The following is a 12,326-nucleotide window of genomic DNA, read 5'->3' on the forward strand; positions in this document are numbered from 1 at the left end:
GATCTTCAGCTGCGCTTCATGACCATAGCCCTACTGACTTCAGTGGCGCTGTGGCCAATTTGCACTAGCTGAGGCTCTGGCCCTCTGGCTTTAGAAATGTTCCCTTGCAACAGTCTGCTCTTGAATCTCTCCTGACTTGCAAAGTAGCCTCCTCTTCCCATGGATCCAGCTTGATGCAAACTGCCGCCTCTCCCCTCCCAAGCCAGCGCAGTCTGGCTCCCTGTGCTCCAGGAGAGAGAGTTCTAGCCTTGTCCTCTTTCACCCCTCTTGATGTTAGTGCTCCATGCCTGTTACTTCAGCTGCGCGAATTAGTGAAATCTGGTGTTTCCAGTGAGGGAGTCCAGATGCCTAGATTGGGTGGTTGGTTACAGTTTTCATATCATTGCCTGCCACAGTAAAGCTACCTGGGCAGTGGTCAGTAGTAAGACTGCTTAGGGCTTGTATTGTTCATCTCCGAGTGCTGCATGGAGATGAATGCCCCCCAGCGATAGGTAAGGAAGCAGCATGACAGATATTTTACAGATGAGAGACCTGAGGAAGGCAGGTTGAGGGCCTTACAGAGGCTCCAACGGTGATGTGTATCGGAGCTGGGGCTGGGAGTTCCTGGATCCCCGTTTCCTGTGCTTGGATCACATTGGATCCTCTGAGGGGAGGGAAGAAGAGTTGGGGAACCCCTCAAAACCAAGGTGTAGTAATGCAGGGCTGCCACGAGCATGTCTGTTGGCCAAAGTTGTCACAGCCCATCAGCCCGCTTGTGGCCCAGCCACCACGGGAGGCTGACGGCGCTACACCGAGCGGGTTATGCTCACTGATCAGAGGGTGGCGTGGGTGATAGCTAGGGCTGCTGATTTGGCAGAAATCACAGCGCCCGCATGGAAAATTCAGTCAGAGTCACGGGGTCTGTGACTGCTCTGCAGGTTTGATAAAAAATACCCTGACAGAGGAGGAGGGACTGACTGCTTCAGCAGTGCCCTCTTCCCCAGCAACCTTAATCCCAGCCCCATGCTGAGGGGAGAGGTGGCCCCAGAGTGGAGAGGGCTGGATTGTGAGCCTGTCCCGCACTCACTCAAGGCATGGGCAGCAGCAGCTCCTGTGTTCCCCCCGGCTTGGGTCCAGCTCCCCACTCTGGGTGTTGCGACCCTAGGCCCTTCATGGTAGGGGGCAGCTGGGCCAAACTTGAGATGGGCTGCGACCCTGAGTGCCAAGTCACAGTGCCTGGAGTGGGGAGCCGGCAGGACCCCTTCAGGACAGGAGCTGCAGAAGCCACTGCTGTGGGGTGAGTCATGCAAAAAGGTCACAACCAAATGGGAAAATCTCACTATATGTGACTCTCTTCCCCACCGTGACATACTTGCAGACCTAATGATATCTCTGGTGTCCCTCAGCACCAGACACGCAGGTCTCTATTCCACTGGGTTTACAGAGCTGCTTGTCCTACCCATCATGGTGATATCATCACAGATGTTGGGCTGAAGTTTTATTCATATACCAGGCTGCACCTAACTCCTGTTGATTTCAGTGGGAGCTAGGCACCTAAATACCTTTGAAGATTTGGGCCTTCTCTATCTGAGACATCTTAATAACTTTCCCAACCCTGCAGAAGGAGTTAAAGGCAGGGTTAGAACTTGGGATGCTCCCAGTACCTAAGAGCTGTTTCCAGCTACATTAGTGAAATCTGGTGTTTCCAGTGAGGGAGTCCAGATGCCTAGATTGGGTGATTGGTTACAGATTCTGTCCACGCCCGTGCAAATGTATCATGTTTCCAGGATTTTCATGATCCTTTCAAGGTTAGATCGAACTGGCATCAGGAAAGGCCTGCTCAGCAAGTTTGACATAATCCAGGGGCAGGGGATGAATATACAGATCAAGAGTTAAGAACAAAAATTATATGGTATTTTTTTCTTTTATAAGGCACAGTGTGAAAAAAATATATCTTTCTCTAACCACAAATGTTCATTGGACATCCCATCAGTGCAGACAGAGTCACCTAGGCTGCTTCGGGAACAAATTTCTCCTGGAAGGAGAAAGTAATTTACTGTCAGAGGTGATTCCTTGGTTGAATCCCTCAGTCCTGACTGTTCCTTGGTACATATTCATAGGGCACCAGTTGCCATGCTGTCTGTTTGCTAATGAGGAGCCCATTGTTTTCTACTGAGTGCAGCGAGTGATGGTTTGATCTGATTGTGCGTATAATAATTTTTTCCCCTTTTATTTTTATATTGTTCTGTCAAAACCTGATTGCAGATTCTTTTCTGTTGTATCCAGCGCTCCCTGAGGCAAACTGGCCATAGACCCTGCTGTGTGGTTCTTGTTTGGAAAAACAGAATACAAATTCTTCTTAATCTAAAGAGAAAAAGAGGAATAGATTTGTGGTCTGGGGTTGCCGTTGGCCGCTATTGGCCATTTGATCTGTTAGAATCCATGTGATCGCTTACCGGATAAATAATTATAGTTCCTTTATCTACACAGAAATATGTTATAAAGAAATGTTCTGTAGTGACATGGAAGTGGTCAAACTCAGTGTGAGCTTATGTTTTAACTAGAGCTAGTCAGAAAATCATTTGGGGTGTTTTTCAGTGAAAATATGAAAGCTGAAAAATTTTCAATTTGGAATTGCTTCTGCAGTACCTAGTGATTTCCTTCCCCTCTCTAGGCTGAGCTGCCTGGTCTGACTGCATTTCCCAGGATGTAACTCAGTGCACCCTTTTAGAGAGAAGAGGTGGTGCATCATGGGAGTCCCCAGTTGTGGTGTATCATGGGAGATCTAGTCCAGCTAGGGAGCCTGGCAAATCGAGGAAAATGGGGCCATGAAACAAACAAACTACAATACCCATGAGTGACTAGCAACATATCCAAATAAAAATATTTTGGATGTTGGCTGCATTATTTAGGTTTTCAGGCTTCGATTTATTTCAAATGTATTTTTCTGGTGGAAAGCAGACACTTTGCACAAAAAATACTTAGTTTGGTCGAAAACCTAATTTTCCATCAAAAAATGGTTTGGTCAAAAATTTTCAACCAGCTCTAGTTTTCACTTAAAAATGGCAGAGAGCATCCTTGGAGGTGAGTGAAACAGTAAAGCAAGGTATTGCTGAGCCCAGATCTCAAACGCGCTCGAGCGTCTTTCTGGGCAGCACAGAATGCTGGGAAAGCTGCTCCAGTTTTCATCCTGTGCCAGAACACCTCTTGCGGATGGTCCCTTGTCACTGGACTTACCGGGGATTTGTGAGGCGTCCATGCAAACAAAGTCAGGGTCTGAGCCTGACTTTCTGAGCACCCCGCAGCTACCCCGGGACGCTGATGAGAGCTCTGAGGGCTCTAACCTTCCCGGGATCAGGACCACTTCTGCATTTCAGGTCCCGGAACTGTGCCCCGTGACTATAATAAACACAAATGTCCCTTGGCTGAAGGATGTCCAGAGGGGCACACATTCTGTGATGCAATGAGACTGGCCAGGAGGAGTGAGGGCCTGTGGCTGTGAGCTTATCTCCTCCATTTTCAGGTGCTGGCAAGCTACAGTTATGCCGCTGCTCTTTCTTGTGGCTCGTTTCATAACACATGCTGGCGGCGGCTCTTTCTTTCTGCAGATGGCTTTAATAATTCCCTCCCGCCTCTCCGGGTTGAATGTATTCAACCCTTCCCTCCTACCCAATATTTAACGTATAACATCGGTCCCCAGCAGAACAGAGTTATTAGGGCTCCTGGGAATAGCGCTGCAGATCTGGGCAAGTCATAAAGTTTTGATGGTGAAGTCAAGTCAGGCCAAGGGGGGAAAACTGGCCCAGCTCCCTCCAAATAAATTGCCAGCAAAGCTCTTAGCTCCAATGCAGGAGGCATAATGAGCTCAGAGGTCGCTAACTGCCAGTGAGAGATGCCAAAAAACTGCTTGCCCCGGCTCTTCCTTGCTTTGCCTTTTATTCATAGAATATCAGGGTTGGAAGGGACCTCAGGAGGTATCTAGTCCAACCCCTGCTCAAAGCAGGACCCATCCCCAACTAAATCATCCACATTTTTTTCTTTTTGCCCCAGATCCCTAAATGGCCCCCTCAAGGATTGAACTCCTTGAGCAGGCTAGTGCTCAAACCACTGAGCTATCCCTCCTCCCCCGCCCCCCATAGACTCAAGCCAACACCAAGCACTGGGCTCAGACCCTGATTTAGTTTGGTCTGTCCTGCACCTACTGGCAAAACCTGCCTGTTTCAATTCGTTTGAAGCTAGTTGGGCTTGAGTTGGTGGCACTGGATTGGGAGTGCCCCAGGACGAGGGAGGGTGAGTCGACAATAAAAATAGCAGCACTGGTATTTTGGGATGAATTAAGCGGAGCTGCACCGGTTGTATCTCCTAACAATAAATAAGTTAAAAGTAGCTTCTCCCCTCCCATTGTTTCCATGACCTGTATGGGTCCTGGAGATTGGAATCCAGTGTCTCTCCAGGTCATGGTGTGGGGAGGATTTGTGGATTGATCTTAACACTGCCCCAGTCCATGATGTACTTGCTCTGTGGGTAGAGAGCTCTTTGGTCTCTGGGGCTATCAATCCAGGCACTGATTTTTTGTTGGTATTGCCAGAGGCTGGCGAAGTCCATTGCATAGAACACAGGTATATTCTCTCACCTGTGAAAGTGACGGGAGGGTGCTCCAGCCAGCTTCCACCGCTTCACCAGGGTTGTTGCTTCTCTCGAGTCAGTTGTTTGGTTTATGGACCGGATGGAGGTTCCCTTCTGCCAGGGTCACCGTGTTCCTGCCAAACTGAAAGACGAATCAAAAGCAGGAGACGGAGGCATAACAAGATCAATGGCCAGAAAATGAAGTCAGTAAATGCCAAACTAGAAACAGGACCCATGATTTTTTAACGGTGAGTGTCATTACCCGTTGGAACAGGTTATCGGATTGTCCCTCATGTGGGTGTATTCCAAATGGAGTGCAATGTCACAGAGACCATGAAAGCATCTGATATTAATAACGAGCAAATCTGTTGCTGAAAAGCAAAGCTTAGGTCAGTGGCAGGACGCAGCTAAGACGTGCGTTGTCATCGCTGATTCTGGGATTGATTAGAGCTGCCTGGTGGGATAAAATACGAGCGGGGGTTGCGGATTTCACGTGTGCAGAATGAATTTGTTACGAGGAACAAGGCAGCACCGAGATGGCTGCAACTGTGGAGGTCGACTTATATCGGCATCACTTGCTTGTTAGTTTCATCCTCACTCAACAGGAGGTTGGCTTATATGTGGGGTGAGTTTTACACAGGTCCATTCAGTAAGGTAGGGTCCCCCTCCACAACTCACATAGCATTCCAAGTGTTTCCCTGGCAAGCAGTCTGCATTCTAGATTCTAGTGAATTCCTGTTTTAGTAATGACACAGCGCCTTGCACACGCACAGTGCTATCCAAATAACGATCCTTTTTTAAAAAAAAATACAGTTTATCATCATAGATAGATCCACAGATCTCACCGTGGGTCTGCAGCCTGGTTGCAGCTTTGCGGGCAAAAACCAGAGCTGTCAGGCACTGTCAGTGAGACCTGTCGCTCTCCTAAAGAGCCTGCCCGTCTGCTTCTGCCTTCATAAGCTGCAGTGGGGTGGATGATGGATGCCACCCTGGCCCTTTCCCTGCTCCCCCACAGGGCCCTCGGGTCTTTCTTTAAATCCACCGCAATATTTTCAAAACAATTTCTTAGTGCGGTTGGGCTCGGATTGTTTTTAGTTTCTGGGAGATTTAATCAGACTCAGGTATTTTGCTTCCGTCGGTAAGAGCCTGCTGCTTCACGCTTCTGGCACTTCTTCCACGCCCGAAGCCGCTAAAGGAAAACGGGCAAGAAAAGCTTTGTTCTTCTCCACTAACTGAGAGTACTGGTCTGCCGCATGGACATCCCCTAGGTCTTCTTTGTACGGGTCAGAGTGGAGCCAAGCAGACGTGGAATGGGTCGGCCTGTCCTGTCCCCGCTTGCTGGCCTTCACGCTCGAGCTGCTCAAGAGATGATTTTTATTCCCACCAAAAATGTTGATGAAAAAGTTCGAGTCGTGGAGTTTAAGGCCAGAAGGGACCCCCAGTTCTTCTAGCCTGACCTCCTGTAGATCACAGGCCACCACTGCCACCCAGCACCCGCACACTGAACCCAACAACCAGAATGAGACCCAAGTGTTATAGCCCACAGAAGGCTATTATGTGCCACAGGAAGGACTGAAGTGCCTGAGGCCCCCGCAGTGGCAGGGGAATCCTTAAATGAGATGTACCCAGATAATCCTGGCAGGCGACACGCACCCACACGCTGCAAAAGTGTTTCATTGAAAACCCGACAATTTTTCTGCCCCAAAATCGGAATTTTTCAGGTTTGTGTTTTTTTTTTCAGTCAACACTCCCTCCCCCCGCCCAAATTCGCACTGAAATGTCTGTTTTGACCAAAAAGCCATTTCTTTTGTAACCCCCTTCCTGCTCCAAACATTTCAAATGAAACCTCTGCTTCAAATGTTCTTCTGTCAAATACGGGAGACAGTGCTGTCTAGTGGATAGACACTGGCCTAGAGGGAGAGGGGTGTTTCTATTCCCAACTCTTAAACTGCACTGCAGTGTGATCTTGGGCTGTTTCCCCCCGACCCGTTACCTGTCCTAACTATTTATGTCGTGCTCTGTTTGGGGCAGAGACTGTGTCTTATTACGTGCTTCGCAGAGCACCAAGCAGGAGTACTTCTAGGCATTACTGTAATGCAAATGAGTAGTAAAGGGCCTCAGAGCAGGCCCACCCAGAACAACTGTCCTTTTATTGGCATATGAGAGGGTCTCGCACTCTGCAGTAGGCAGCGCTGGTTGTCAGTAGCAGATTTGAAGGTGATAAGGAAAAGGCATAATGAGATTCTTTGGCTGGAAGCTGAAGCTTCAGACTAGAAATAAGGTGCAGATTTTTAACAGAAAAAAATCTCTTCACAAAATGGGGAAGAGATGGCCAGCCCTCTGTGGAGATAGAGGTGGTTAGGGACTATTTAGAAAAGCTGGACGTGCACAAGTCCATGGGGCCGGACGAGTTGCACCGAGAGTGCTGAAGGAATTGGCGGCTGTGATTGCAGAGCCATTGGCCATTATCTTTGAAAACTCGTGGCGAACCGGGGAAGTCCCGGATGACTGGAAAAAGGCTAATGTAGTGCCAATCTTTAACAAAGGGAAGAAGGAGGATCCTGGGAACTACAGGCCAGTCAGCCTCACCTCAGTCCCTGGAAAAATCATGGAGCAGGTCCTCAAAGAATCAATCCTGAAGCACTTGCATGAGAGGAAAGTGATCAGGAACAGCCAGCATGTATTCACCAAGGGAAGGTCATGCCTGACTAATCTAATCGCCTTTTATGATGAGATTACTGGTTCTGTGGATGAAGGGAAAGCAGTGGACATGTTATTCCTTGACTTTAGCAAAGCTTTTGACACGGTCTCCCACAGTATTCTTATCAGCAAGCTAAGGAAGTATGGGCTGGATGAATACACTGTAAGGTGGGTAGAAAGCTGGCTCCATGTCTAGTTGGCAGCCGGTATCAAGTGGAGTACCCCAAGGGTCGGTTCTGGGGCCGGTTTTGTTCAATATCTTCATAAATGATCTGGAGGATGGTGTGGATTGCACTCTCAGCAAATTTGCGGATGATACTAAACTGGGAGGAGTGGTAGATACGCTGGAGGGGAGGGATAGGATACAGAAGGACCTAGACAAATTGGAGGATTGGGCCAAAAGAAATCTGATGAGGTTCAATAAGGATAAGTGCAGGGTCCTGCACTTAGGACGGAAGAACCCAATGCACAGCTACAGACTAGGGACCGAATGGCTAGGCAGCAGTTCTGTGGAAAAGGACCTAGGGGTGACAGTGGACGAGAAGCTGGATATGAGTCAGCAGTGTGCCCTTGTTGCCAAGAAGGCCAATGGCATTTTGGGATGTATAAGTAGGGGCATAGCGTGCAGATCGAGGGACGTGATCGTTCCCCTCTATTCGACATTGGTGAGGCCTCATCTGGAGTACTGTGTCCAGTTTTGGGCCCCACACTTCAAGAAGGATGTGGATAAATTGGAGAGAGTCCAGCGAAGGGCAACAAAAATGATTAGGGGTCTGGAACACATGAGTTATGAGGAGAGGCTGAGGGAGCTGGGATTGTTTAGCCTGCAGAAGAGAAGAATGAGGGGGGATTTGATAGCTGCTTTCAACTACCTGAAAGGGGGTTCCAAAGAGGATGGCTCTAGACTGTTCTCAATGGTAGCAGATGACAGAACGAGGAGTAATGGTCTCAAGTTGCAGTGGGGGAGGTTTAGATTGGATATTAGGAAAAACTTTTTCACTAAGAGGGTGGTGAAACACTGGAATGCGTTACCTAGGGAGGTGGTAGAATCTCCTTCCTTAGAGGTTTTTAAGGTCAGGCTTGACAAAGCCCTGGCTGGGATGATTTAACTGGGAATTGGTCCTGCTTCGAGCAGGGGGTTGGACGAGATGACCTTCTGGGGTCCCTTCCAACCCTGATATTCTATGATTCTATGAACAGCGAGGGAAATGAACCATTACATAAGAATAGGAGCATAAGAATGGCCAATATGGGTCAGACCCATCGTTCATCTAGCCCAGGATCCTGTCTTGCGACAGTGGCCAATGCCAGGTGCCCCAGAGGGAATGAACAGAACAGGTAATCATCAAGTGATCCATCCCCTGTCATCTGGCAGTCAGAGGTTTAGGGACATCCAGAGCATGGGGTTGCGAACCTGAACATCTTGACTAATGGCCATTGATAGATCTATCCTCCGTGAACTTATCTAGTTCTTTTTTGAACCCAGTTACACTTTTGGCCTTTACAACATCCCCCGGCAACGAGTTCCACAGGTTGACAGTGTGTGGTGTGAAGAAATACTTCTTTCTGTTTGTTTTAAACCTGTTGCCTGTTAATTTCATTCAGTGACCCCTGGTTTGTGTGTTATGTGAAGGGGTAAATAACACTTCCTTAATCACTTTCTCTCCACCAGTCATGATTTTTCCTCTGTTTTTTTTCTGCGCCTCCCCTTTCTTTCTTTTCCTTCCCCGTATATCCTCCCAAGTCCATCGTTAGCCCAGTGATCACCATTGAGTTGCTCACAATCCCCCAGCAGAAAGTGTTCAATTGCTCATAGCTGAGCCTGCAGCCTTCTTCATGCTGCAGCAAGGTCAGGGACCAGGGCGCTACAGTTAGTGCCCTGTCTCGGCCTCTGACAGCCTCTTTTATTTGGCTGCTTAGCCAGGGTGGCATGTTTGGCTCCCTTACTGGTTTTGTTGATTTGGTTTGAGCCTCTATTTTGGTGTATTTAAAGTTTCCATGCAGCTCGCAGGCATTTCACTCTTGTAACTGTTCCTTTTAATTTCCGTTTATCTGGCTTCCTCATTTTAATGGAGTTCCCCTTTTTGAAGTTAAATTCGACTGTGCTGGGTTTCTTTGGTATTTTCCCTCCTACAAGGATGCTAAATGTAATTACATCGTGTTCACCTTTACCGAGCAGTTCAGTATCTTGGACCAGATCCCGTGCGCCACTTAGGACTAAATCAAGAATTGCCTCTCCCCTTGTGAGTTCAAGGACTCGGAGCTGCAAGAAGCAGTCACTCATGGTGTCTAGAAACTTTATCTCTGCATGCCATCCTGAGGTGACACGTACCCAGTCAGTATAGGGATAGCTGAAATCCCCCATTATTATGGAGTTTTCTGTTTTTGTAGCATCTTTAATCACCCTGAGCATTTCACAGTCACCATCGCCATCCTGGTCAGGTGGTCAGAAGTATATTCCTGCTGCTACACTCTTATTATTCAAGCATGGAATTTCTATCCATAAAGATTCTATGGTACAGTTTGGTTCATTTGGGATTTTTGCTATATTTTACTCTATGCTTTCTTTCATATATAGTGCCATTCCCCCACCAGATCGATCTACCCTGCCATTCCTGTATATTTATTTTGTATCCTGATATTTCTGTGTCCCATTGATTCTCATTATTCCACCAAGTTTCTGTGATGCCTGTTATATCTATATGCTCATGTAAGATCAGAAACTCAAGTTCACTCATCTGAGTATTTAGATGTCTAGCATTTGTATACAAGCACTTATAAAATGTGTCAGTATTTAGTTCTCTGCCTTCATGTGATGTAATTGAATGGGACTGTTTTTCATTTGACTGTTTCTCTTCAGTTCCCACCTTTACATTACCAATGTCTATCCTCTCCTCTTTACTAGAATACAGAGTATCCTTTTAATAAATCCTCCCCAAAGGGATGTCTCTGTCCAAACCATGTGATCCTCTGCACCTGTCAGCATTCCCTAGGGTTGCCAATTTTGATTGGGTGTATTCCCAAAGGTTTCATCATATGACACCTTCTTTAATTAAAGATTAATCTTTAATTCCTGAAGACTCCAGGGCAATCCTGGAGGATTGGCAACTGGGCTTTTTAATTTTACATGTCAGGAATCTGTTGTTTTAGTTTAGGTGGTGCCCATTGTTCCAGAGAGACTCCTCCTTTCCTAAAATGTTCTCCAGTTCCTAACAAACCTAAATCCCTCCTCCCAACACCATCATCTCTTCCACACGCTGAGACTCTGCAGTTCTGCCTAATAGGCCCTGCGTGTTTCACTGGAAGCATTTCAGAGAATGCTACTATAGAAGTCCTGGACTTTGCTCTCTTACCTAGCAGCCTAAATTTGGCCTCCAGGACCTCTCTGTCCTACTTCAGGGTTGCCAACTTTCTACTCACACCAAACTGAATACCCTTGTCCTGCCCCTCCTCCTAGGCCCCGCCCCTTCTCCAGGGCCCCGCCCTCTGCTCACTCCATGCCCCCTCCCCCCCGTCGCTCACTTTCCTGATCCTCATTCACTCGCTCATTTTCACCGGGCTGGTTCGGGGGCTGGGGTGCAGGAGGGGGTGAGGGCTCCGGCTGTGGGTGCGGACCCTGGGGTGGGACTGGAAATGACGAGTTCAAGGTGTGGGAGGGGGCTCCGGGCTGAGGCAGTAGGTTGGGATGCAGGGAGGGGTGAGAGCTCTGTTCGGGGATGCAGGCTCTGGGGTGGGGCAAGGGATGAGAGGTTTGGGGTGCAGGAGGGGGCTCCAGGCTGGGGGGGTGGAGCCAAGGGTTTTGTAGTATGGGAGGGGGCTCTGGCCTGAGGCAGTGAGTTGGGATGCGGGAGGGGGTATGGGCTCTGGGCTGGGGGTGCGGGTTCCAGGGTGGGCCCAGAAATGAGGGTTTTAGGGTGCAGAAGGATGCTCCAGGCTGGGACTGAGGGTCTTGGGGGGCAGGAGGAGGATCAGGACTGGGGCAGGGGGTTGGGGTGCGGCGGGATGAGGGCTCTGGCTGGGGGTGCGGGCTCTGGTGTGAGGCCAGGGATGAGGGGTTTGGGGTGCAGGAGGGTGTTCCGGGCTGGGACCGAGGAGTTCGGAGGGCTGGAGGGGGATCAGGGCTGTGCCACTGACAGGACTTTTAACTCCAGGGTCAGCTATGCTGACCGGAGCCGCCAGGGTCCCTTTTCAACCAGGTGTTCTGGTCGAAAACCGGACGTCTGGCAACCCTACATGTAGCATGACCACTGGATCCTCTGCAGCACTGCACATAAGTCTGTCTAGATGTCTCAAGAGGGCTGCAACCTTGGCACCCAGCAGGCAATTCACCATGCGGTTCTCCCCACCATCACAAACCCAACGACCCCATAACTATTACCTGTCTCTTCCTAATAATGGGGGTCCCTTCCCCAGGAGGGGTATCCTCAGTGCGAGGGGATACCATGACATCATCTGGAAGGAGAGTCCCAGCTGTGGGATCCTTTCCTCCACTCCAGCTTGATGTTCTTCCTCAAGACTTTTATCCTCCCAAACAAGCACAGAGGCTGTCAGTCTGGGGGTCGGACCACTCAACAGCATCCCAGAAAGTCTCCTCAGTGTACCTCTCTGTCTCCCGTAGCTCCTCCAGTTTAGCCACTCTGGTCTCCAGAGCCTGTGCTTGGTCTCTGGGGGCCATGAGTTACCTGCACCAAATGCACACACCTGCTGCCTGCCCACAAGACAGGTAATCACACATGCTGCATTTGGTGCAATAAACTGGACTGCCCCCACTCTGCTGCGGGACTTCTGCCTGCATTATTTTTACGCTGGCAGGGGTCTTTTTTGTTTGTTTGTTCTTTGTTTTTGGGGGCGATTATTGGCCTAAATTGAGAATTTGTTTGTTAGGTGTATCTGCCTCCCTCGCAGAACTCCCCTGTTTGCTGCTCCTGTTCGCTAGCCATTGGAATAACTTATCTAGGAACACCAGGGAGTCTCCATGGCTTGCAGTCTTTAAGTCAAGACTGCTCTCTCTCTAAAAGAGT

General features: G+C 48.9%; 1 protein-coding gene across 5 annotated transcripts in view; it reads left to right on the forward strand.

Moving 5' to 3' along the window:
- The window catches only part of ZBTB47 (zinc finger and BTB domain containing 47), a 96,970-nt gene that overhangs the window by 43,041 nt on the left and 41,603 nt on the right, over window positions 1-12,326 (forward strand). The gene's annotated exons all lie outside the window — the stretch shown is intronic.

This window comes from Lepidochelys kempii, chromosome 2, assembly GCF_965140285.1.
Source record: "Lepidochelys kempii isolate rLepKem1 chromosome 2, rLepKem1.hap1, whole genome shotgun sequence".
NCBI classification, from domain to species: Eukaryota; Metazoa; Chordata; order Testudines; family Cheloniidae; genus Lepidochelys; species Lepidochelys kempii.